Raw genomic sequence first — 26,421 nt, 5'->3', positions numbered from 1 at the left:
TTCCATAAATCATAAAATTAATCATGGCTACTGCTTAGAATATATCCAACAGCAAACATTTTAGTTAATGATTATTTGAGCATTTAAAATATTTTAGAGCATTTAAATGCCCAAATGCAAATACCATAAGGATTAATCCAATGACCTTAGATGCCCTAGAAAAATGTGCACCATTTTTGTCAAAGGTTTTAACCCAAAACAAAAAGGGTGGGCTTTTTAGAAGGGCATTTCAGGTTCATTGAAAAAGTTTTTAGTAAACCCTAGTTGTTCCAGGGGGTGCTGGGGGTTCTGTCATCCCCATTTCAAATTTAAGGGAAATTTAAAAATGATGCACACTCTAATGCTTGAGCTGCCTGGGGTGTGACAATGGATTTGATGGAAAGATAAAGATACATATGGATCCATCAACGACATCCTCGCTCCCTAATGCGCCGGGTCACCAACCAACGTGTGTGGAGCAGCGGCGTTGGCGGCAAGCTCAACGTGCTTCTGAACAATGTCGTCCAAGGTTGCCCTGCGGTCCAAGAAGGCCAGCATCCTATCGTCCTCCTCTTGCATGTAGTAGTCCTTGTGGACAATTTGCGTGTAGACATGGGTGATTATGTCGATGGTGTCTTGCTGCGCCAGGCGCTATGCGGCGAGCGCGACCTCGAGGTGGACATTCTCCGGTGCAACGGCGGGCAGTCACAGGGCCACCAGTCTGTCGAAGAGGTTGTCACCATAGAGGCCGTGGAGGGTGGCGGGCATCGCAGAACCTGGGCGCGTGGGCTCGAGGCGTACGTCAAGGTCATCCGTGAGCTTCTTGATGACGGTGAACTTGTCAAGGAAGCCGACGAGGACCTCGTCGAACAAGGAGACGAAGATGTTGTCCAAGCGGCCCCTTGCCCTGGCGGCCTCAAGCATGACCTAGAGACGTTCCTCGGTGCCAGGCCGCAGGCCGGCGTCGTGGACCATCTGGCGCAGCCGGCTAATGTTCGCACTCATCACCTCCATGGATCTAGCTTTTAGTCAACTGATCTTGCGATTGGAGTGAACACTCTTGCCCTTGGTTAGGGTGTGTAGGTGTGTAGGATTTCATAGAATGGACTGGCGGGGAGCCTTTATATGAGAAGTGCAGACTGCGTTGAATGCACGTGTGAGTTGGCCATCTACTCCTCGGCCCTCTACTGCACCTGCCTCTCTTTCTTTATTACTTCCTATTAATTTCAACGATGACCAAAACTATGTTTGTCAACTCTCAACAACTTTTATTCATCATACTCTTTATATGTGAGCTCATTACTCTCCATAAGATCCATATGATCTCTTTATTTCTTTTTTTTCTGCTCTTTTATTTTATTCCCTCAAGATCATAGCAAAATAATCAAGCCCTTGACTCAACACTAATCTTTATTATATATAGCTCACGAACTCGATTACATAGGAAGATCATAAAGCAAAACTCACAACTAGATCATACTAAAACTTTATTCTACTAGATCAAGATATTATCAAAAGGATTGAATTAAGAAAAACAGTAAAGATAAAAGTGATGGTGATACAATACCGGGGCACTCCCCAAGCTTGGCAGTTGCCAAGGGGAGTGCCCATACCCATCTGATTATATCTCTTTTGCCGGTGAAGAAGGTGTTGGTGATGATGGCTAGTCGCACATCGAGCGTAAGAGATCCTACAATTTGCGGATAATGCACTTGAGTGTGATGATATGCTCCTTCAACAAAATATTTTCACTTGTGAGATACTTTTTTTGAATACGAGCTAACTCAATAATCTTGAAAGCCTCAATCTCCGTTGGGGTAAAGAGATTGTGGTGAGGTGGAGGGATGTCTTCTTCTGCTACTGCCGGAACTTGATCCACCATGGCCTTCTTGATCCCATCATCCTTGTTGATCTCTCCAGGTTCTTCTCTCTTCAGCTCTATCTTCATTAGCCAAGCATCGTTTCCCTCATTGTTGGAGGAGGAGGGAGACGACATGATGCTTGGCCTTGACAACCCTGGCAGAAAACAGCTTGAAACAAGAATAGGAGATTTTTGCGTGATACGGTGGTCAAAACCTTCGGGAGATTATATAATGAATTTTTGTCGACCAAAAGAAGTATCGTGCAAGAAAACGGAGTCCGGAGAGCACACGAGGTGCCCATGAGGCAGGGGCGCGCCCAGGGGGTAGGGCGCGCCCTCCACCCTCGTGGAAGCCTCGTGTCCTTTCCGATCTGCTTCTTATTTTTTATATATTCCAAAACGGAGAAATATTGCCATTAGAACTTTTTTGGAGTCGGTTTACTTACCATACCACATACCTATTCCTTTTCGGAGTCTGAAACATTCTGGAAAGTGTCTCTTATGTATTCCTCCGGGGTTACGGTTTCAATAATATTAGTTTCAACATTTATAGGATTACCTAAGATATAATGTTTAATTCTTTGACCGTTCACCACCTTCGGATTTGTGCCTTCGAAGTTGTTGATTTTTATGGCACCGAAACGATAAACCTCCTCGATAACATAAGGACCTTCCCATTTAGAGAGAAGTTTACCTACAAAAAATCTTAAACGAGAGTTGTATAGCAACACATAATCACCTACACTAAACTCGCGCTTTTGTATCCTTTTATCATGCCATCTTTTAACTTTTTCTTTAAACAGCTTGGCATTTTCATAAGCCTGGGTTCTCCATTCATCAAGTGAGTTAATGTCAAAAAGCCTCTTCTCAACGGCAAGTTTGAAGTCATAGTAGAGCTCTTTAATAGCCCAATATGCCTTATGTTCTAATTCGAGAGGTAAGTGACATGCTTTACCATAAACCATTTTATATGGAGACTTACCCATAGGATTTTTATATGCAGTTCTATAAGCCCATAATGTTGGGGAACGTAGTAATTTCAAAAAAATTCCTACGCACACGCAAGATCATGGTGATGCATAGCAACGAGAGGGGAGAGTGTTATCTACGTACCCTCATAGACCGAAGCGGAAGCGTTGACGCAACGTAGAGGAAGTAGTCGTACGTCTTCCCGGCACAACCGATCCAAGCACCGTTACTCCGGCACCTCCGAGTTCTTGGCACACGTTCAGCTCGATGACGCTCCCCGGGCTCCGATCCAGCAAAGCTTCGGGGAGGAGTTCTGTCAACACGACGGCGTGGTGACGGTCTTGATGTTCAACCGTCGCAGGGCTTCGCCTAAGCACCGCTACAATATGACCGAGGTGTAATATCGTGGAGGGGGGCACCGCACATGGCTAAGGAACGATCACGAAGATCAACTTGTGTCTATGGGGTGCCCCCTGCCCCCGTATATAAAGGAGTGGAGGAGGGGAGGGCCGGCCCTCTCTATGGCGCGCCCTAGGGGAGTCCTACTCCCACCGGGAGTAGGATTCCCCCTTTCCTAGTCCAACTAGGAGTCCTTCCATGTAGTAGGAGTAGGAGACAAGGAAGGGGAAGAGGAAAGAGAAGGAAGGAGGGGGCGCCGCCTCTCCCCCTAGTCCAATTCGGACTAGTCAATAGGGGGGGCGGCCTACCTCTCCCTCTCCCCTAAAGCCCATTAAGGCCCATATACTTCTTCCCCCGTATTCCCGTAACTCCCCGGTACTCCGAAAAATACCCGAACCACTCAAAAGCTTTCCGATATCCGAATATAGTCGTCCAATATATCGATCTTTACGTCTCGGCCATTTCGAGACTCCTCGTCATGTCCCCGATCTCATCCGGGACTCCGAACTCCTTCGGTACATCAAAACTCATAAACTCATAATATAACTGTCATCGAAACCTTAAGCGTGCGGACCCTACGGTTCGAGAACAATGTAGACATGACCGAGACACGTCTCCAGTCAATAACCAATAGCGGAACCTGGATGCTCATATTGGCTCCCACATATTCTACGAAGATCTTTATCGGTCAGACCGCATAACAACATACGTTGTTCCCTTTGTCATCGGTATGTTACTTGCCCGAAATTCGATCGTCGGTATCCAATACCTAGTTCAATCTCGTCACCGGCAAGTCTCTTTACTCGTTCCGTAATACATCATCCCGCAACTAACTCATTAGTTGCAATGCTTGCAAGGCTTAAGTGATGTGCATTACCGAGAGGGCCCAGAGATACCTCTCCGACATTCGGAGTGACAAATCCTAATCTCGAAATACGCCAACCCAACAAGTACCTTTGGAGACACCTTTAGAGCACCTTTATAATCACCCAGTTACGTTGTGACGTTTGGTAGCACACAAAGTGTTCCTCCGGTAAACGGGAGTTGCATAATCTCATAGTCATAGGAACATGTATAAGTCATGAAGAAAGCAATAGCAACAAACTAGACGATCAAGTGCTAAGCTAACGGAATGGTTCAAGTCAATCAGATCATTCATCTAATGATGTGATCCCATTAATCAAATAACAACTCTTTGTCTATGGTTAGGAAACATAACCATCTTTGATTAATGAGCTAGTCAAGTAGAGGCATACTAGTGACACTCTGTTTGTCTATGTATTCACACATGTATTATGTTTCCGATTAATACAATTCTAGCATGAATAATAAACATTTATCATGATATAAGGAAATAAATAATAACTTTATTATTGCCTCTAGGGCATATTTCCTTCACATAATGCGTCATCAAGTTTCCTGGACCAATTCTTTCTAGATCTATTAACAGTCTTTTGGAAAATTAATTTAAGCTCTCTATTGCTAAGTTCTACTTGACCACTAGACTGTGGGTGATAAGGAGATGCAATTCTATGATTAACATCATACTTAGCAAGCATTTTACGAAAGGCACCATGAATAAAATGTGAACAACCATCAGTCATTAAATATCTAGGGACTCAAAACCTCGAAAAAATAACTTCTTTAAGCATCTTAATAGAGGTGTTATGATCAACACTACTAGTTGGAATAGCTTCTACCCACTTAGTAACATAATCAACAGCAACTAAAATATGTGTATACCCATTCGAGGAATGAAAAGGTCCCATATAATCAAAGCCCCAAACATCAAATGGTTCAATAGCAAGTGAATAATTCATAGGAATTTCTTGACGTCTACTAATATTACCAATTCTTTGACATTCATCACAAGATAAGACAAACTTACGGGCATCCTTGAAGAGAGTAGGCCAATAAAAACCGGATTGCAATACTTTGTGTGCAGTTCTATCTCCAGCATGGTGTCCTCCATAAGCTTCAGAGTGACACTTGCGTAAGATCTGTTCATGTTCATGCTCAAGTACACAACATCTAATAACACCATCTACTCCTTCTTTATAAAGATGTGGGTCATCCCAGAAGTAATGTCTTAAATCATAGAAGAACTTTTTCTTTTGCTGGTATGTGAAACTAGGTGGTATAAATTTAGCAACAATATAATTAGCATAATCGGCATACCAAGGAGCAGTACGAGAAGCATTTATGACAGCTAATTGTTCATCAGGAAAGCTATCATCAATAGGTAGTGGGTCATCAAGAACATTCTCTAACCTAGACAAGTTGTCTGCAACGGGGTTCTCAGCTCCCTTTCTATCAATAATATGCAAATCAAATTCTTGTAGCAGGAGAACCCATCTAATAAGTGTAGGTTTAGCATATTTCTTTTCCATAAGATATTTAATAGCAGCATGATCAGTGTGAATAGTTACTTCAGAATCAACAATATAAGGTCTGAACTTATCACAAGCAAATACAACTGCTAAGAATTCCTTTTTAGTAGTAGCATAATTTCTTTGAGCACTGTCTAGAGTTTTACTAGCATATTGAATAACATTTGATTTGTTATCAACTCTTTGTCCTAGAACAGCCCCTACAGCATAATCACTAGCATCACACATGATTTCAAATGGTAAATTCTAATCAGGAGGCTGAACAATAGGTGCAGAAATCAAAGCTTTCTTAAGTATTTCAAATTCTTCTACACAATCATCATCAAAGACAAAAGGAATATCTTTTTGTAATAGGTTAGTCAGAGGCCGGGAAATTTTTGGGAAGTCCCTAATGAACCTCCTATTAAAACCGGCATGACCAAGGAAACTTGTTATACCTTTGATGTCCTTGGGACACGACATCTTTTCAATAGCATCAACTTTAGCTTTGTCAACTTCAGCACCTCTTTCAGAATTTTTATGCCCCAAGACAATATCTTCATTAACCATAAAGTGACACTTCTCCCAATTCAAGACAAGGTTAGTTTCTTTGCATCTCTGCAAAACTCGATCAAGGTTGCTCAAGCAATCATCAAAAGAGGATCCATAAACAGAGAAATCATCCATGAAAACTTCACAAATCTTTTCACGAAAGTCAGAGAATATACCCATCATGCGTCTTTGAAAGGTAGCAGGTGCATTACATAAACCAAAAGGCATACGTCTATAAGCAAAGGTACCAAAAGGGCAAGTAAAAGTAGTCTTTTCTTGATCGTCAGCTGACACAGGTATTTGAGAGAAACCAAAGTAACCATCTAGAAAGCAAAAATGTGTATGTTTGGATAATCTTTCTAGCATTTGATCAATGAAAGGCAAAGGGTAATGATCTTTTTTAGTAGCTTTATTTAATTTGCAGAAATCAATTACCATCCTATAACATGTAATAGTTCTTTGTGGAATCAATTCATCTTTATCATTAGGAACGAAAGTAATACCTCCCTTCTTAGGGACACAATGGACATGACTTACCCACTGACTATCAGCAACGGGATAAATTATACCTGCTTCAAGGAGCTTTAATATTTCCTTTCTTACCACTTCTTTCATCTTAGGATTTAGCCGTCGTTGGTGATCAATAACTGGTTTGGCATCTTTCTCCAAATTTATTTTGTGTTGACATAGAGTGGGACTAATGCCCTTAAGATCATCAAGAGTATATCCAATAGCAGCACGGTGCTTCTTCAGAGTTTTCAATAGTCTCTCTTCTTCATGCTCTGAAAGGTTAGCACTAATAATAACAGGATATATCTTGTTTTCATCAAGATAAGCATATTTAAGAGTATCAGGCAATGGTTTAAGCTCAAACACAGGATCACCCTTAGGTGGAGGAGGATCCCCTAGAATTTCAACAGGTAAGTTGTGTTTCAGAATAGGTCCCTGTTTAAAGAATACTTCATCTATTTCCCTTCTTTCATTTTCATAAACATATCATTTTCATGGTCTAGCAAATATTGTTCTAAAGGATCAGTAGGAGGCACGGCAATAGAAGCAAGACCAATAATTTCATCTTTACTAGGCAATTATTTATCATGAGGTTGTCTACAAAATTTAGCAAAATTAAACTCATGAGACATATCCCCTAAACCAACAGAAACAATATCCTTATTGCAGTCTATCTTAGCATTAACAGTATTCAAGAAGGGTCTGCAAAATATAATGGGACAAAACTCATCTTGTGGGGAACCAAGAACAAGAAAATCAGTAGGGTATTTAACTTTCCCACACAAGACTTCAACATCTCTAACTATCCCAATCGGTGAAATAGTATCTCTATTGGTAAGTTTAATGGTAACATTGATATCTTCTATCTCAGCAGGTGCAATATCATGCATAATTTATTCGTATAAGGAATGAGGTATTGCACTTGCACTAGCACCCATATCACATAAGCCATGATAACAATGATCTCCTATTTTAATAGAAATAATCGGCATGCCTACAACAGGTCTATGTTTATTTTTAGCATCAGGTCTAGCGATTCTAGCAGCTTCATTGCAGAAGTAAATAACATGCCCATCAATATTATCAGCCAAGAGATCTTTAGCCATAGCAATCTTAGGTTCAACTTTAATTTGCTCAGGGGGTTTAGGTGTCTTAATATTACTCTTGTTAACCATAGTTGAAGCTTTAGCATGATTCTTTATTCTAACAGGGAAAGGTGGTTTCTCAATATAAGCAGCAGGAACAACAGGATCATCATAAGTGATAGTCTTTTCTTCAACTTTAATAGGTGCAACTTCTTTTACTTCAATGGGAGGATTATATTTAAACCACTTCTCCTTAGGGAGATCAACATGAGTAGCAAAGGATTCACAGAAAGAAGCTACTATCTCAGAGTAAAGTCCATATTTAGTGCTAAATTCACGAAAAGCATCAGTATCCATAAAAGATTTAACACAATCAAACTTAGGTGTTATACCTGACTCCATACCTTCGTCGTGGTCCCAATATTTAGATTTGCATTTAATTCTTTCCAATAAATCCCATTTGAATTCAATAGTCTTCATCATAAAAGATCCAGTACAAGAAGTATCGAGCATGGAGTGATTACTGAGAGAAAGCCGCGCATAAAAATTTTGAATAATCATTTATCTTGAGAGCTCATGATTAGGGCATGAATATAACATTGACTTAAGACTCCCCCAAGCTTGAGCGATGCTTTCTCCTTTGCGAGGCCAAAAATTATATATATAATTACGATCACGATGAACAAGATGCATAGGATAAAACTTCTGATGAAATTCCAATTTCAATCGCTTGTAGTCCCATGATCCCATATCATCAAATAGCCTATACTATGTCAATGCCTCTACCTTCAAAGATAAAGGGAAGACCTTCTTCTTCTTGATAACATCCTCAGGCATATCTGCAAGCTTAAATAATCCACAAACTTCATCCACATGGATTAAGTGCAAATCAGGATGCAATGTTCCATCTCCTGCAAAAGGACTAGCTAGCAGTTTCTCTATCATACCCGAAGGAATTTGAAAGTAAACATTTTCAGTAGGTTGAGGAGAAACTCTTTGCTCTACTGGTCGGGGTGAAGATACCCCGAACAAGCCCCTCAAAGGATTATGTTCCATAGTAACAAGTGATAGTAAATTTCAGCACTCTATATAAATTTTTCCTTACCAAATTCCACCTACCAAAGGCGCTTCACTCCCCGGCAACGGTGCCAGAAAATATTATTGATGACCCACAAGTATAGGGGATCTATCGTAGCCTTTTTTATAAGTAAGAGTGTCGAACCCAACGAGGAGCAGAAGGAAATGATAAGCAGTTTTCAGTAAGGTATTCTCCGCAAGCACTGAAATTATCGGTAACAGATAGTTTTGTGATAAGGTAATTTGTAACGAGTAGCAAGTAATATAAGTAAATAAGGTGCAGCAAGATGGCCCAATCCTTTTTGTAGCAAAGGACAATCCTGGACAAACTCTTATATGAAGGAAAGCGCTCCCGAGGACACATGGGAATTATCGTCAAGCTAGTTTTCATCACGTTCATATGATTCGCGTTCGGTACTTTGATAATTTGATATGTGGGTGGACCGGTGCTTGGGTACTGTCCTTACTTGGAAAAGCATCCCACTTATGATTAACCCCCATTGCAAACATCCGCAACTACAACAGAAGTATTAAGGTAAACCTAACCATAGCATGAAACATATGGATCCAAATCAGCCCCTTACGAAGCAACGCATAAACTAGGGTTTAAGCTTCCGTCACTCTAGCAACCCATCCTCTACTTATTACTTCCCAATGCCTCCCTCTAGGCCCAAACAATGGTGAAGTGTCATGTAGTAGACGTTCACATGACACCACTAGAGTGATGACAACATACATCTCATCAAAATATCGAAGGAATACCAAATTCACATGACTACTTATAACAAGACTTCTCCCATGTCCTCAGGGACAAACATAACTACTCACAAACACTACTAGGGAAAAGCCTATACACAAAATCTTACCAGCAGCACGCTTTAAAATCAGGCGCTGCTGCTAAGTAGCAGTAGCGCGGGTTTTTAACCCTCGCTACTACTAAGTTGATAGCAGTAGCGCTGGTTTTTTACCCTCGCTACTACTAAGCGGTCTCTACCGTGCCCCCCGGGACATGCCATAGTAGTAGCGCGGGTTTTTAACCCTCACTACTACTAAGTTGATAGCAGTAGCGCTGGTTTTTACCCCTCGCTACTACTAAGCGGTCTCTACCGTGCCCCTGGGCCATGCCATAGTAGTAGCGAGGGTTATAAACCCGCGCTACTACTAAGTTTTTACCCCTCGCTACTACTATGAGGTCTCAACCGTGCCCCTCCGGGACATGCCATAGTAGTAGCAGGGGGTAAAATCCCTCGCTACTACTAAAGGTCCCATTTTGAAACTCTACCCCCCCCCTTGTGGATCGCCTTTTCGGTTTTGTAAAAAGCAAAAGAAAATTATAAAAGCTTCAAAAATTAAAATCCTTCAAGATGTAGTTATGTTACTACATCTACTAGTTAGGAAAATTTAAAAACTTAAATTTGGACATGTTTTGCAAAAAGTGTAGGGAAAATGTAAAACGGCTATAACTTTTGCATACGATGTTAGAAAAAAACGTATAATATATCAAAATGTTTCAAAAATTAAAATCCTTCGAGATGTAGTTATGTTACTACATCTACTAGTTAGGAAAATTTAAAAACTTAAATTTGGACATGTTTTGCAAAAAGTGTAGGGAAAATGTAAAACGGCTATAACTTTTGCATACGATGTCAGAAAAAAACGTATAATATATCAAAATGTTCAGCACGAAAATCCGCATACGATGGAGACCGCCTACATCTTGTTTGCAAATTTTTAGAATCCTCAAATTCTAAAAGGAAAAAAGTTATGCTCAAATTTCAGTTTTTTTAATTTTGGTCAAATCTGGTCAAACTGTGGTCAAACTACTTATTCAAGAAGTATTAGTGTTACTAAATAATTACTCAAGAATATTAGTGTTACTAAATAATTATTTCAGTTTTTTGGAATTTTGGTCAAATCTGGTCAAACTGTGGTCATACTTTGGTCAAAATGTGGTCAAACTCCTTATTCAAGAAATATTAGTGTTACTAAATAATTATTCTTTTTTAGAACAATAGTTTTAAACTCAAACAGCGAAATGCGTGACTTTATGCTCAAGCTAAACTTCCGAGGGTTAATAGGATTGACATCTTACTATTGTCAGGAAAACAACAAGTGTAGACTTGGAATCGAGGGAGAATAGAGCCCGGAAGTTAAGCGTGCTCAGGCTGGAGTAGTGAGAGGATGGGTGACAGTCCGGGAAGTTAGATGATTTGGAATGATGAGGGGTGATTAGAGATTAAATTGAGCAGCGATGAGGGTGATTAGAGATTAGAGGTTAAAATAATTCAGAAATTTGAAAATTCGCGCAAAAAATTCGAAAAAAAATTCCGCGGGTTAGTAGTAGCGCGGGTTTTTACCCATGCTACTACTAACGGACGTAGTAGTAGCGCGGGTGGCACCCACGTTAGCTGTAGCGCCTTATTAGTAGCGCCGGCCCCCGCGCTGCTAATAGGCCCAAAACCCGCGCTGCTGCTAGGCTTTTCCCTAGTAGTGAAAGCATATTCATGTTCATAATCAGAGGGGTATTAATATGCATAATGGATCTGAACATATGATCTTCCACCAAGTAAACCAACTAGCATCAACTACAAGGAGTAATCAACACTACTAGCAACCCACAGGTACCAATCTGAGGTTTGGATACATAGATTGGATACAAGAGATAAACTAGGGTTTGAGATGAGATGGTGTTGGTGAAGATGTTGATGGAGATTGACCCCCTCCTGATGAGAGGATCGTTGGTGATGACGATGGTGATGATTTCCCCCTCCCGGAGGGAAGTTTCCCCGGCAGAACAGCTCTGTTGGAGCCCTAGATTGGTTCCGCCAAGGTTCCGCCTCGTGGCGGTGGAGTTTCTTCCCCAAAGCTTGCTTATCATTTTTTTCTCGGACGAAAGACCTCATATAGCAGAAGATGGGCATCAGAGGGCCACCAAGGAGCCCATGAGGCAGGGGGCGCCCAGGGGGGTAGGGCGCGTCCCCACCCTCGTGGCCAGGGTGTGGGCCCCCTCTGGAACTTCTTTTGCCCAATATTTTTTATATATTCTGGAAATAACTTCTGTGAAGTTTCAGGACTTTTGGAGCTGTGTAGAATAGGTCTCTAATATTTGCTCCTTTTCCAGCCCAGAATCCCAGCTGCTGGCATTCTCCCTCTTCATGTAAACCTTGTAAAATAAGAGAGAATAGGCATAAGTATTGTGACATAATGTGTAATAACAGCCCATAATGCAATAAATATCGATATAAAAGCACGATGCAAAATGGACGTATAAGTGGACGGCGCCGGCAGCGGCCATCGCGCCAGATTTTTCCATGGCCTTCTAGATGTGATGGGGAGGAGATAAGACTGATTGTGAGAGTCAAGGAGTTGTTTGTAAATAGGGAACAAGTGCGGGCATCTTTTTGCAAAACTGGAGAAGTTTGGTTTGTATGCGTCAGATCTAGATCCGATGGCTATTGGTGAAGATGGCAGGCACAACATCATCACCAACTCAGGACCTCTTTGATTCGCAGGATTTTGAAACCGTAGGAATAGGACACGGGAATATTACAAGTTTCAAACCGATATTACAAATGTTAGGAGTAATGCTGCACCTACGAAGAGGGAATCTAGGAAGTTTATGTAAGAACTTTCATTACTTTAGGTGGATGCAGCATTATCGTACAAGCTAAAATCCACCGCCCTAACAAGTCACTAATGGACAAATAAAATTTCGAGTTCTTGCCACTTGATGTTTCAAAAAAAAATCAGCTTCTGCTGAGACTTTGTCAGTTAGGCTTAGATGCTTGCGGTGATCAGCATGCCATTCATTGTTGCACCAGAGAACGCCAAACCTCATTACCTTGAGCACACTTTCCTCCAGAACAAAGAACCTGGCCAATTTAATCTCAGATGTGCTGCCTCGGTAGTCGATCAAATCAATTTTTGTAATATGCAGATCAAGGCATTCGATGAGATTGTTATAGTGCAGCACATTTTTCACTTTCAGGTCTTTTTTATCTGCAAAAGAAGATAAATATTAGAGCAGCTGGCTGTATAAGATTGTCGTGTCATCAAGAGGTACCAATATCATTCGCTCATACGATAGGGTTGGCTGGCTAGTGATATTTTTTCACTCTCTCTTTCTCTTTCCTCTCATTTACGTAGGAGCACGTGAAGAGCTTGCGCATTTGTTGCCTTCCACTATGTGGCCAATGCCATATTTCTCAAAAGTATGCCACATAATACGCATCGATGTCAAATAAAAATATTTTGGCACCGCTCTCACGATGTGAGAGTTGGCACCGTTGTGCACACAGACCCACATGTATAAACAAATCAATCAAACCAACTACACCAGCCTCTCACTCTCCCAAACAAGTGTTTTTTATTGCCTCGGTCCTCTCTCTCTCCCATGCAAGTGTTTTTTCATTGCGAGAGTTAATTTGGCACCGGAGCAAAGTAGGTGATCCGGATTGGGGCACTAGGTGAGCAATGGAAAGGCATCGATGCCAAATGCATCACAAGTGAATTTGGCATGTGTTTTGGCCTACATAGTGGAGGGCTGTTATAGCCCACTTTTGTACTACCTCGTATTTAGTGTAAAATTTTGACCATATATTTACCTAAGAAAATGCCAATGCATGTCACCAAAAATTATACCATTTGAAATTATGTTCAAATACGAATCCAATGATTTAATTTTTAGTGACATGCATTAACATTTTGTCAGTTAAATCTATGGTCAAATTTTTATACTACAAAATAGGAAGAGTAAAGCAGAACGGAGGTAGTACTTGCTCTTAGGGTAACCATAGAGTTACTCGTCTAAGTTACTTTACACTATGACTAGCCTAGACTACTATAGTAGTACAACAAAAAGACGATGCAGGTGATCACGTGAGAATAAATACTAAAAACATTTCTTTCGGTGCAGTGCGTAGATGCAGTTTTGAACACTAAACTTGTCATTGTAATTTGGGAAAATTACGAAAAAAATGAGCTACGTTGTCGTTACCATTTACTAATAGGAAAGAAGTTTCACCTTGATGAGTAGCTTCTCCGTGCATGGAAAGCATGTAAGGAATCCAACAACTTGATCTAGATTGGGGCCGATAGATTTTATTGTCAAGATCTTCACTGTGTGCATAGACTGGGTCATGCTTGTGGGAATCATTTTCTGGAAGACGGTCGTAAATACATCAAGAAGAAATTTAAAAATGTGAATTTCAAGAAGGCGGATAAGAAGATGAGTGTTGTACCTGAACGATTACGGATCCAATAAAGAGTTCAGAGAATTTGGTAGACGAGTACACCAACGCTGTCAATTTCGGCGCGTCAATGACCCTAATTTTTGTTGGACCTTCTAGATCAGATACAAGCAATCTCTCAAGGAAAGGCGCATTCTCAATGACCATAACATGGAACAACTAGAGTGATCTCTTCCTAATTGATGTCTTGTTGCGGGGCCAACAAGACACATAAATCCATCGGAGATCCATCGAGGCGGTGTGGAGGCTAAAGAACCCGTGGATCTGCTCAAGACGAAGGTACTCGAGTGCAGTACAGCTGTGCACCAGGTGCTCCATAGCCTTCTTCGAGATGACAACGTCAAAGAGGTCGAGCTTCTTGAGTTGAGGGAGAACAAGGGCGGGTGCGGCATTAATCTGGGGAAGATAGCAGGAGCTAAAGCTGGCGCGGCGCAGCATTGGCGTGAGGCGGAGCACAGACGGCGGTAGAGAGCGACATCGTCCAGCTTAAAGCTGAGCTCCTCGAGCTGATATAGGGCGGGGGATAAGAACCACTCATCGAACTTGGCTTGGACCTTGTAGTTGGTACTGAACATGCAGATGTCAAGGCGTTTGGCTGGCCCGGGGTGCGATGAAAGGATCTTGGAGACTGCGGCCATGCATTTGCAATCCTCGTCGCAGAGGTAGTTGTCGATGGTGAGGTTGAGGGGGACGCAGTGCCAGAGGGGGCGCCATCGCCGGGAGAGCAGGGCGGTCCGCATGGCAGATTTGGTGGGGAGGAGGTCGATGATGACGAGCAACATGTCGCCGGGGAGGCTGTTGATGAAGTCCAGGCTCGCCGGATGCGGTTTTGGCTCGAGCCACCTCTGCTTGTTGGCTGCCTCGCCATCCATCTCAACCGGCGGCGACGCCATGTGTTGTGTGCTGGCCTACTGGGTGTGTGCAAGTGCGTCCTTCTGTGCATGCCGCCACGTAGTGGTGAATTGTGCGCGAGTGCGTCCTTCACACGGAAGAAGTGTGCTCAATGCGCCCTTAATTTACTAGCGTGCGGGGTGCTACCCTGAGTGGTTTCAACTTTGTTTACTTCACCGTGTGTCAGATGGACCTCTAGTTTTCTTATTTTCACCCATTGCCACATGGGCCAACACACGAAGATAGAGAACACAAGCTGACAAGGTAGCATGTGGACTAGTTGACCGGTCAACTAAACAATATACGGAGCTATACACTGACACAGTGAGCGTATAATCCATCGGTATAGAGAGTTTGAGTGAGAGGGGAGGCCCGTGAGAGATAGCAAAGAGAGAGAGAGAGCTACTCCCTCCGTTTGATAATGTAGTGCCAACATTTTTTTAAATCAAACTTTTGAAACTTTGACCAAGTTTATAAAGAAATTACTTATATCTACAATACCAAAGATAAATGATAGTATGAAGTAAGTACATGTTGTGATGAATCTAATGATCGTTCCAGATGTAAATGTTTTTCTCCACATATACCTGGTCAAACTTTTCTGAGGTTCGACTGATAGAGGCGGGGTGTCCCGATCTTTCAATGAGATGATAACAATCGATTTGGTGGAGTCGACTTTGACAATCCGACTACAAACATGCATGACGTTGTGCCTTAGCAATTGCTAAACCAATCTCCTGAGGTTACTGACGATGCCGGAAGCATGGTCAGCCTGACCATGAAGTTCTATTCCTGCAAGCAATCAAAGAATGAACAAGAATATGATAAAGCAATCTGAATATTGCGAATATATATATATGAAGTATTGATAATGGTGGGGATCCGTAAGCGGTCTTGGTCTGGTCTGGATACAAACGAAGTACAAGAAGTTCCAATGTCTAACTTTTAAGTAAACAAATCCCAAGTCTAAATGATGCCTTAAGGGCTATATTTGTAGGGAAAGGAGAGGGGATTTCGTCCACCCTAGGCAAGGTGGGACTAAAACACCTCCTAAGTCATTCCCCCTACAATATGGACTCTAAAAATATATTACATGGGCACGGCCCAATATAAGGTGGTGCAACACCAATAATAAGCTACGGATAAAATTTATGAAAGGCCATCTTCTATATTTCGTCCATCTTGTATGTCATCATGGTGGCTTCAAAGTCCGGAAATCTCCACTTGAGCCTCTGTTCTTGTTCTCTTCGCACGCATCTTCATCTCTGTGCTTGACGATGCTCCAATGTTTATCCTTGTCTGTGCTAGGCCCTTCCATTGCAAGCAACACAAATGTATCTATGTTAGGCAGCATCATATTTTCATGAACACTAGAAACATTACCAAGAAACGGAAGTACCTGATAATTTAATTGGCGTATGCGAGCTCTAGTAATTGTTCCAAGAGGTAAAACAGCAGGGGATATGGGTGTAACTGCAGTAGCCATGTCCTCATCATCCTCCCCTTCTTGGAAACAAAGCCGTCCTCGGTGTTGCTTACTCTGAAATGTGGCTAACAAAAGAGACAAGGTGTACACATTGTATATGTATATGTCATCCATTTTTACTGATCTCAGTTGGGGAACATGTGACATGGTTATATAAGAGCACCCATCGGAAGTCATGAAATATAAAGCCAATATATTATCACAAGAAGTCAAAGGCATGAAAATATTGCAACTCAGTTTGCACATATAAGTGAAGCTCTTATTCATATCAAAAGATTGACAATGCTTATCATTAAACCATCCCAACATTGATGAACCATCACCAAGATTAGAGGTCATATCAAAATGATTAAACATTGGCACAATTATTTTCAAACGTATTTGATCCAAATTTGAGTTATTCCCTGATTCACATGGTTCTTTCGCATCAATAGTAAATTCAATGGGTTCACTCAAAATTGTTTGATCACATGGCAAAGTAAAATCATTAACAGAGTCCTCTAAAATAGCTGGTGTGATCAAAGTACACTACAAAAAAAAGACACATACGTGACATTTTCAGCCGAACGAAAAAAAATTGTCATACATATGACACTTCTATGACGATAATTGTGACAAAACCCGGTATCATCATAGATGTGGTGGGCTCCTACTTCTATGAAAAAAAATCATGACAGAAAATGGGCTTTTCGTCCTGGGCGGGCCGGAGACGGAGTTGCATGACATTCTTTGGGTCGTCCATGACGGAAAAAACTGTGGTAGAAGCGAGCGGGGGGAGAATTCGGGGAGTTCCCGGTTATGGTGGCTCTAACTGAACCCGAGCGAGGCATTGGGCTCTAACTGAAAATGCGCGTTTCTCTCGTACATGTACGCGCGTGTGTGCGAGGCGTTGGCTCTAACTAAACCCGAGCGAGGCGTTGGGCTCTAACTGAACCCGAGCGATTGCACTGCAGGCTACGCGTTACTGAACCTGAGCGATCGATCGATGGATGTTAACTGAACCCGATCGAGCGATTCCTTCGCTACTGCTGCTAACTGAAGCTGATCGATGCTGCCTCTGGGATGAACAGTGAGCGTTGCGGGGGGGTTTGGATGAACAGTGAGCGGTGGTGTTGCCTCTGGATGAACAGGACCCCGTGGTGTGGTGGAGGGCTAGATGAACAGTAGATGGTGGAGGGGTGCCTGTGGAGGGGTGGTTGAAGAGGACCCCATGGTGTGGAGGGCTGGATGAACAGTAGACGGTGGAGGGGTGGTTGAACAGTAGCCGGTGGAGTAGCGTGCGGTGGAGGCTGGATTAACAGGAGCCCGTGGAGGCTGGAGGAGGTCGACGGTAGCCCGTGGAGGCTGGAGGAGGTCGACGTTGGAGATGAACAGTATCCCGTGGAGTCCCGTTTTGCGGTACGCCACACCCCTCCGGATGAACAGGACCCCCGTTTCAACCGTAGCGCTCCAACACAAGTCCGTTTCGTCCGTTTTGCGGTACGCCACACCCCTCCCGATCAACAGGACCCCCGTTTCGACCGTAGGAGGTCCATTTCCTCCGTTTTGTGATACGCCACACCCCTCCCGATCAACAGGACCCCCGTTTCGACCGTAGGAGGTCCGTTTCCTCCATTCTGTGGTACGCCAGGCCTCGTTTCCATCGCCTGTTCCATCCAAGCCCTCCCGATGAACACGACCACGCATTCCGTTCTGACCCAGCCGGTTGGCTCCCACGCGTTCCGTTGCCTCCCGATGAACACGACGCATTTCGTTGCCTCCTGATGAACACGACGCATTCTGTTGCCTCCCCATGAACACGACGCATTCTGTTGCCTCCCCATGAACACGACAACGACGTTGTTTCTCCGTTCCGACCCAGCCATGTACACGAGCCTTGGCCGTACGTATGCGCGAGTAGGTGTTCGAGACCCCGCCCGTATGTACACATACGTGGCCGTATTTTCTTTCTTGCACCCTGGACGTTGTACGTATGTGTACATGCTACGTGCGCGCCTCTACTACGACATGTGCGCGCCTCTACTACGACACGTGCGCACCTCTACATCGACCAGTATGTACGTACACGTTCGCGACCAGAATGACAACGCTGCGTACGCTTCGACCAGGTGGCTCCCAACTGTCAGGCACTTCCTTGCGTGCGAAGATGTAGCTGGTGGGTCCCAGCAGTCGGGGGGGCGAATCGTTTTGTTTTTTTGCCCGGACGCACTTCCTTGCGTGCGAAGGTGTAGCTGGTGGGTCCCAGCAGTCAGGGGGAAACGTTTTTTTCGTGAAATACGGTGGCCCGTCCGGTGGGTCCCCGCTGTCAGGTGGAGGAATAATTATTTTGCACGTAATAAGGAGGCACTTCCTTGCTGCGGCCGTGGACCCAGCTATCAGCCTCTCCACGTACAGTCCACGTCCGATGGAAGTCGTTCCTTGACCACGTTGACCACGCCGCGCCGAGAGCACCAGGGCGGTGGACGACGATGAGGCCTAGGAAGGGGACGACACGGAGCCGAGGAAGACATGGTAGTGGATGCCCACGCGTAGAGGAGTATGAGGGTTCACTGGTTCGCTGTGGTGTGAGGCTGCCGTCACCACAGAATAACAGGGGGTGTGGGTGAGTAGAGGGATGGCCATCGGTGGGAGTAGTAGGGGGAGGTGAGGCCTCCGCCGCATCGCAGCCGGCCACGGGAGGCAGGAGCACGAGGCACGACCAGCGCTGGTTTGGGCGGCTAGAGCAAGAAGACCAGAGGTTGAAGAAACACTACGGCCGTTGGATGGACATCGTACGGTCACTGGAGCTAGAATCGTGCATATTGACTAAGTTGACAAAGCCATCCGTCCCCGTTAACTTAGTAGGCCCACAAGTCAGACTGCCACTATACTGGGTCCCAGCTAATAGGGGGAGTATTCATTTTTTTGTGCACAATAAGGAGGCACTTCCTTGCGTGCGAAGATATAGCTGGTGGGTCCGAGCTGTCAGTGGCGGTAATGTTTTTTCGTGAAATATAGAGGCCCTTTCGGTGGGTCCCTGATGTTAGGTGGAGGAATCATTATTTTGCACATAATAAGGAGGCATTTCCTTGCGTGCGGCCGTGGACCCAGCTGTCGGCCTCTCCACGTATAGTCCACTTCAGATGCATGTCGGTCGTTGACCACGTTGACCAGGCCGCGCCGAGAGCACCAGGGCGGTGGACGACAGCGAGGCCTAGGAAGGGAACGACACGAAGGCAGGGAAGACTTAGCAGTTGTTTCCCACGCGGAGGGGAGTATGACTGTACGAGGGTTTACTGGTTCGTCTGCCGTCGCCGGAGAATAACAGCAGGTGTGGGTGAGTAGAGGGATGGCTAGGACAGCGATGGGAGTACGGTGGGGCGGTGAGGCCTGTGCGGCAGCACAGCCAGCCGTGGGGAGGAGGGAGCAGGTAGTCCCGCCGGCGCTTGTTTGAGCGGCTGGAGCAGGAAGAGCAGAGATTGAAGAAGCACGACGGCCGTTCGATGGACATCATACGGTCACTGGAGCTGGAATCGTTCATATTGACTAAGTTGACAAAGCCCTCCGTCCCCGTCAACTTAGTAGGCCCACAAGTCAGCCTCCCACCATGGTGGGTCCCAGCTAGCAGGGGGAGTATTCATTTTTCTGTGCGTAATAAGGAGGCACTTCTGGTGGGTCTGACCTGACAGCGGGGGAACGTTTTTTCGTGAAATACGGTGGTCCGTCCGGTAGGTCCCAGCAGTCAGGGGCAAATGTTTTTTTCGCGAAATACGGTGGCCCGTCCGGTGGGTCCCAGCAGTCAGGGGGAAATGTTTTTTCCGCAAAATACTGGTGGCCCGTCCGGTGGGTCCCTGCTGTCAGGTGGAGGAATAATTATTTTGCGCATAATAAGGAGGCACTTCCTTGCGGCTGCCATGGACCCAGCTGTCAGCCTCTCCACGTACAGTACTCTTCCGATGGAAGTCGGTCGTTGACCACATTGACCACGCCGCGCCGAGAGCACCACGGCGGTGGACGACGGTTGGCCTAGGAAGGGGACGACACGGAGTCGGGGAAGACGCGGCAGTGGATGCCCACGCGGAGAGGAGTATGAGGGTTCACTGGTTCGGCTGCGGTGTGAGGCTGCCATCGCCGCAGAATAACAGGGGGAGTGGGTGAGTGGAGGGATGGCCTGGCCAGCGGTAGGAGTAGTATGGGGACGATGAGGCCTCCGCGGCAGCACAGCCGGCCACGGGAGGCAGGAGCATGCGGCACGACTGACGCTGCTTTGGGCGGCTGGGGCAAGAAGACCAGAGGTTGAAGAAGCACTACGGCCGTTGGATGGACATCATTAACCACGCCGCGCCGAGAGCACCAGGGTAGTGGACGACGTTGAGGCCTACGAAGGGAATGACACGGAGCCGGAGAAGACACGGCAGTGGCTGCCCACGCGGTGGAGAGTACGAGGGTTGACTGGTTCGGCTGCCGTCGCCGGAAAATAACAGGAGGTGTGGGTGAGTAGAGGGATAGATAGGCCAGGGATGCGAGTATGATGGGGTCGTGAGGCCTGCCTGGCAGCACTACCGGCCACGGGAGGCGGGAGCAGGCGGTTCCGACGGCGCTGGTTTGGGCGGCTGGGGCAGGAAGATCAGAGACTAAAGAAGCACGATTGTCGTTAGATTAACATCTAACGGTCTGACGCTGGTAGAGTCGATTGTTGACTAAGTTTCTTTTTTGAGAAACCTTGTGTACGCATGAACTTAGTAGGCCCACAAGTCAGCCTCCAAATCAGTGGCAGACAACATAAAGCCCATTTGCTATTTTTTATAATTTGCAGCCCATTTGCTAATTCTTAAGTAATTTATTACAGCCCATTTTCTGCCCAGGACCACGGTCAAAAAGTTTGACCTTATTTTGCATATTTCGGTGGAGTCCGAACTGTTGTAATCCCAAAATGATAAACATTTTTTAAGAACTTATTGATTTGCCAAAAAATCGTTTTGTTTTTGTAAGCAAATCAGACGTGGGACAATTGAGTTGGTTTAAGGGAAAACCAGTGGTAAAAAATCAGCGCTGGGTGGGGAAAAACAACAAAAATAAGGATGTAAATATGAAAAGGGAATTTTATGTGTTTTCAATATAATGATACGTGTATATGAACTAGTAAAACTATAGGTAGAGATTAGAAAACGGATGTAGGACATGCGTTTCAAGAGGATAATAGAACTGGGTTGTGTGTTTGATTCAGTAAAAAAACTACTTGCGGATGTTGTAAGACAAAATATAACTAACGCTGGCAGGCCAGAGGCCAGTAGATACCTGCTGGATCTTTGTGCCCCGTTGTCGTCATGGGTTGGGCCTGTTAAAAAACAAAACCAACCCTGGGCAGTCTATAGCCCAGTTGAAACTTGCTCGACCTGAAAAAACAATATACGTGCTCAATAAATGAGAGAATTCTGCAAGTACAGACTGATAACTGGGATGCAGCACGAATATTGTTTTTTTATTGTGATAATAAGTGCATGCACTTGTTTCGAAAAAATTGGAGAACTGGGAATTCGAACGGCAGGTGCTTATGCTACCCATCAAATAAAAATTAGGTGCCTGAAAATTCATTTCGAAACAAATGATTCAGCTTTATATCCACGTCGACCCTCGGCATGATGGTTGGAAGCAAATGCAAGTTCATACCAAAAGATCGTTAACAACAATACCAACTTGCGGATGACAAGGTAGTACAACTACCAATACCAAACTAACTTATAATCTTTTTACTCCTGGCCCTAGTGTTCATCTGGTAGAAAATCTTGCAGAGGACCAGCTCCCGCTCCTTCTCTTGCTCCAGGTTCCCGAGGTGGTACTGGTGCATCACCCAGTTGGTCCTCTGCTGGTCAAAGTTCTTGTTGGTGTGCAGCACCAGAACCTTTTTTGCTGCCCGTCTGCCGGCCGTTGACCATCATCGGCAAGGTATTGCCGGTCTTGTGCCACATTGCGTGCATGCCACACTCCGGTTGTATCTTGCGACGCGTCCACGTGCCCCTTTTGAATGCCCTGGAATTGCACTGGAAGAAATGCTTCCTTAGGCCACTCAGTGTGATACCTGCAGTATTGTGGAATACAGGTTTTAGTGTACCTAGTTGGCATTTTCATAACATCTTTTGCATGTTGCAGTCACTTGTTTCACTTTTTATTAACTATCAAATTGTAATTGCTTCACCAGGTATGCGTCTAAAAAGAAAAATAGAGCTATAAACAAAGGAATATGTTTGTGCAAGTAGACGGCCGATCGGTGTCTTACCTGGAAGTTTCTCAGGTTGGGTGTAGCATATGCCGTGCTCGCTGTCGATGGTTGGTATGAACAAATCAATGAGAGACTGAAATCTCACGCTGTCAGCACTCACTTTGGCCTTAAGGTGCTCGATCAGCTCCTGATCCGTGGGATCAAACTTGACGCCAGCCGGCAGCACCGGCCAATCCTTCTTCGACTTGCATCGGTAATTCTAGTTGTATGGTACTCAATGTATGATCAATCGACTGTTTTAAGTGAATGATGAAAGATTTTGACAGATAAGTGGTACTCCAAATCTGAAGTCCAGAATACCCGAACACGCCGCCGGGATTCTTGTGTCACCTCACGCGCAGCGTGTTGTCACGTCAATTCAATGTGTGGACATGATGAATAATTTGACCGACGTATACTAGTACTTCTATTGTACTTGAGTACTTACTAGTCATATTTAGTGTCACAATTTATACATAGGTTTAACTAACAAGTACGCACTTGAAGTCTAACTGATATATATATATATATATATGGCTTCTGCACATCATCTCCATCATCATTATCAGTACATCCTACACAGGTGAGTTAGGATGCACTTGATCCCAGGAAGGTATCTATCCTTCAAACCAGAGGAGTGCTTCAAACTAACAACAGTACATAATAGCCAACAAAAGAGGGTCGTGCTACAGTAGTAGAAAACATGGCTCAGTCTAGATATCAGCACGAATCAAGTTGTGCATATTTGCTGTTGGCATGAACCACAACGCCGCATGTCGGGTTTGCAAAAGCCATCCATCGCATGGAAGCTTGATGCCTTTCACACACTGAAGATTATTTGGCAACAAGTTGTGTCGATGAATCTCTGGATATGGTGATTCATGAAACCCATGGTATGATGTGTAAACACAGCCCCCCTCGCGAATGGAAGTTGCATAGCACAGTAATCATCGCCGGTGATATGATCGATGATTGGTTGGATGATCGGATAATTGAGCCCGAGGAACAAGGAGTGGTTGCCGAGGCTGTAAACACACCTCCAGTTGAATGCGCCTGGCCCAACGGAGCTGGGATCTTTCTCGAACACGAAGCAGCCATAGCCATCAATGTCACGAACGCCCCACGCATTGTACTGCATGTGGTTTGATGTAATGGTTTGGTCAATTTGGTACGTGCGAATGAGCATCAAATGACCGCCGTCAGCTGAACGAGCGATAAACCACCACCCATCGGCTGGTATGATTCCAGGTCCTGGAATCATGAAGGCCAGCGCATTTGCGTCTTCTGCAACAATTCAAATTGGAGACCAAAAGGACAAAAATAAACAATCATGTTCAGAGTATGTGTGGAATTAAGATTATTATAACAATGACACATATCATAGACAGAGAATTGCAATGTCGTGGTCATAATCATACCCCAAGTTAAAAAATAATCCAATGGCTTTCATATTCTAGCAATATGTCATGGTTCAAACATCATGTAACAATGAGAGGAAAACAACTATGACAGCGCCTACTCATATTCTACCATAGCACTTACTACTACTATTCTCATATCAACTCTAAGCAATAACATGTGTTGTTATAAAAATCTTGTAAACGAGAGTAACATATAGCAATCATGATGTTATGCTCATAATATGTATTCTAACAATCATTAGGTGCCAATTGTTCTGATATCAACTCTAACAATAACATGTGTGGTCATAAAAATCTAGGAAATGAGAGGAACATATAGCAATGATGTGATTATAGACATGCTATGCATTCTAAATTTGTAACAAATGAACAGGCAGTCATATTCATAAGGTAGATGAGATGAGATAGAACAATTACACGACGATAGATTCCACCTGTATAGGCAGCCAATCTGTGCGTCGACCGCGTAAACGATGCCATCATGCACTATAGCATCAGACAGAAATGTTGCCTCAACAGGATTGATGATGAGCCATAACCATGTATGGCGACCGGATTCCAGATAGACTAATCCCACGTTGAACAAGGCAATGAGCTTGTAATCCATGTAGTCTTCTGATGGTATGGGCACTTCGCAGATTACAACTTTCTACAAACAGAAGTCGAGCCAAAAGCTTGACGCGTCTCGTGCGTAGTAGGCAGGAGTGTCCGGCGGGCCACGAGGCTCGATGGCGGCGGTATCCAATGATGGAAGGGTGATCTCTCGCTGGGTGTAGATATCCATGAGACGCCACGGACTACTGGTGTGGTGGATGAGGACGATCCAGTTGGCCTTCATGCCCGCCCAGTAGTGGTCGCGCATGAAGGACAGGTGGACGGGTAGTGGTAGCATGTCTAGGGGCACCACGGCAACCTCCGTAGGATCGTCAAGTCGGTGTCTGGGCCACCTGCGAGGATCGGGCATCAGCAAGCAGGGTGTCTTGAAAAGAGTCGGCCGGTTGCAGATGAGTAGATGGTACAAAGACACCGAGCATGCAGCCAGACGGATGGTGCTGAGTAGGTCCATATGACTACAGATCGGCTCCAAGAGAACATCGGGGAGGGAATTCCAGTCACGGCTCTGCATGTCAGTCGGTTCTTCCATTGGGGTTTTCGGTGCCTGCGAGCCAACGGGGAAGTGGATTTGGGCGGGCGAGCGAAGAAGCTTCTCCTCGTGTGGCCGAGCAGTGAGCGGGGGGATATGGTACGCGCGAGCTACCAAGGAAGATGGCGCGGGCGGGCGAGCAGTGAGCGGGGGTAAATGGTGTGCGGCCGACGATGGGGAAGAGAGGAGGAAGAAGAAGAGGTGGCAGTACTGGGTAAGGCTGATTTAGTAACACCAACATGCTGGTTCAGCTTATTAATTACGTGTCCCATCTATTGCAGCGTGTATTGTCACTTCACTGCGAAGACTAGTTGAATAGTTCTCTCTGACCAAGATGGGGAATAATGGATCGCGAGGACTTCCTTTCTACAGTATCCCTATGCCTCTACGCTCACTGCACTCATTTTGCTCTGTACCTAGTCACTTGTTGAAATCTGTAGAAAGACAAATACTCCGTATTTGGGAACAGAGGGAGGCTTTTACTCTGTACTATTTGGGAACAGAGGGAGTATCACCATATGGAGGGAACAGAGGAAGCTTGAAATATGAACATGGCAATGGGAGGGAGTAAGCCCCATGCATGCATGCATGCAACATGCAACACTCACACGTACACATGGACGCACGTAACACTCACACACCCATGCGGCACACAGCACATGACACAACACACACGCTCACGCTCAAGTGCTCAACCTACTCCCTACGTCCGTGAAAGACTGTACATTTAGAGATTTACACATTGACCAGGGCATAATTAACGCCCAAAAGTAGCAGGCTTATGTGCGCAGGAGACAATTGAGATAAGAAGATTAAATGAAGGTTGTTGCATGTTGTAATTAAGGATAGACATGTAGCCTATACCTACATCACAAGTTGGTGCATTAGTCAATCAATATCGATTTAGATTAAAGGCTAAATGCATTGGAAGTGTAGATGTACATCATGTACTACACTCTTTGTTTTATAGCCGATGTACACTCTTTGTTGGAAGACCGAGGGAGGACACGTGCATGCACTCACATACACAGCTAGGGCGGTTCGCGCGCGAGGGTTGGACTCGTGTCGCGCATGCGTAAAGTTTTGTTTAACTGATTTCTTTGCTCTGCCAACTGACAAGTGGGACCCAGAAACCAGGTGACGATTTAACCAGTCAACAAAGTGCCACGTCAACTATGTGCCCGGTCAGTA

This window comes from Triticum aestivum, chromosome 2A, assembly GCF_018294505.1.
Source record: "Triticum aestivum cultivar Chinese Spring chromosome 2A, IWGSC CS RefSeq v2.1, whole genome shotgun sequence".
Lineage (NCBI taxonomy): Eukaryota > Viridiplantae > Streptophyta > Magnoliopsida > Poales > Poaceae > Triticum > Triticum aestivum.
This window is presented reverse-complemented; position numbering follows the sequence as displayed.